Source organism: Dreissena polymorpha, chromosome 4 (assembly GCF_020536995.1).
Source record: "Dreissena polymorpha isolate Duluth1 chromosome 4, UMN_Dpol_1.0, whole genome shotgun sequence".
Classification (NCBI taxonomy): Eukaryota; Metazoa; Mollusca; class Bivalvia; order Myida; family Dreissenidae; genus Dreissena; species Dreissena polymorpha.
In genome coordinates, this window is record NC_068358.1 from 24795389 (window position 1) to 24797466 (window position 2078).

The window sequence follows — 2078 nt, forward strand, 5'->3', positions numbered from 1 at the left end:
CTGAGCTTACCAGGCAGCTGGTTCTTACCGGGAAAACTATCATGGCACTCTACCATCTGAGCTAACGAGGATGCTGCACTATAATGGCACTCTACCATCTGAGCTTACCAGGCAGCTGGTTCTTACCCGGAAAAAATATCATGGCACTCTACCAACTGAGCTTACGAGGATGCTGCACTATAATGGCACTCTACCAACTGAGCTTACCAGGCAGCTGGTTCTTACCGGGAAAACTATCATGGCACTCTACCAACTGAGCTTACGAGGATGCTGCACTATAATGGCACTCTACCAACTGAGCTTACCAGACAGCTGGTTCTTACCGGGAAAACTATCATGGCACTCTACCAACTGAGCTTACGAGGATGCTGCACTATAATGGCACTCTACCGACTGAGCTTACCAGGCAGCTGGTTCTTACCGGGAAAACTATCATGGCACTCTACCATCTGAGCTAACGAGGATGCTGCACTATAATGGCACTCTACCAACTGAGCTAACCAGGCAGCTGGTTCTTACCGGACAAACTATCGTGGCACTCTACCAACTGAGCTTACGAGGATGCTGCACTATAATGGCACTCTACCAACTGAGCTTACCAGGCAGCTGGTTCTAACCTGGAAAACTATCATGGCACTCTACCAACTAAGCTAACCAGGCAGCTGCACTATAATGGCACTCTTCCAACTGAGCTTACCAGGCAGCTGGTTCTTACCGGGGACATACACATTCGGCCTCAGTTATTTTCAGTGAAACCTCTGTCTATTAGGCCTCGTTGAATAGATTAAAGTGTTAAGTGGTGTTGCTGTTTTTTAAATCACGCTACGCGTTAGGATTAGAGTTTGTTTTCAGACGCCGAATAAGCTCGAGGCCAATTGAGTCTGAGGTCCAAAGCGATGTAGTGAAACCACTATCCACCTACGGACAATTATCATTCCGCTTGGCGATCCTTCCAAGTTCTGTGAGTCAGCGAAATCAGAAGGCGAGGACGTCCGGGTCGAATGACGGTACTCGGTTGATTAACAGAGCCGCCCGCAGAGGTTCCCATATCCGACCCTCCTTAGACGATGTAGTGAAACCACTTTCCACCTACGCACAATTAACCATACCGCTTGGCGATTCTTCTGAGTCTTCAAGAAAATCTTCTGCGGTTGACTCTCGCCCCGGTCACGACTTGCATGCTCCGGCTGCTGACCGAGCTCTTTTAAAGTAATGAATACTATAACATTTATAGAGTACCCTTGATTTTTTTTGACAATCGCCCTTTTCTTTTACATTTTTAACTTTAATCGCCAGCTGACAGATTCAATCGTTATTGGCGATTGTGTCGATCGGAAACGCTAAAATATAAAATCCTGACTTTGAAATAAATTTAGAAAATACGGTTAACATAATTAAATTAAACAAAAAGGTTTAAATTGTTCTTGTTGTTTTGTTTTTTTTCAATTGTTTGTCGCATATTCACCGCATAAAGTGTTTGTTATTAATAGCACGTGTATTCAAACCACACGTAAATGTTGTTTAATAAAAATAGTTATACGGGAGATCACATCATTTGTGTCATCAAATTGCCTATTTTGAGTTTATTTTTTCACCATCAAAAGACATGGTATTTAAATATTTGATAAACACGCAGTTCTCCTTCGACACAGTCAAATCATACTTTTCGAGCCGCGTCATGCAAAAATGGGTCTTATGGCTCGTTGGCTATCATAGCTAAAGCCCTGTCTGCGAAGCTGGACCATAGCTACGCTAGACGCATATGGTATAAACCCCATTTTCGCTTGACGCGGGTTTATAAAAACATATTTGTTTCATATAAATGGAACATCTTAGCACGATACTTTTCGATAGAAAATTGAAGTCAAACTGTGTTATTTATAGTTAACTTGCATATTTCGGTAGCCTTTTAGTCTTTCTAGAAAAAAATCCATATTGACTGAAGAGAACGGCAAAATTTGTGGTGAGATAACGAAACGATTTCCGTCTTTTGATGACACTATATTATTTCGGTAGTTTTTTGTTTCCTCATCTTGAAATCGATACTGTGTTATCAACGTTTATCGATAACCCATTGT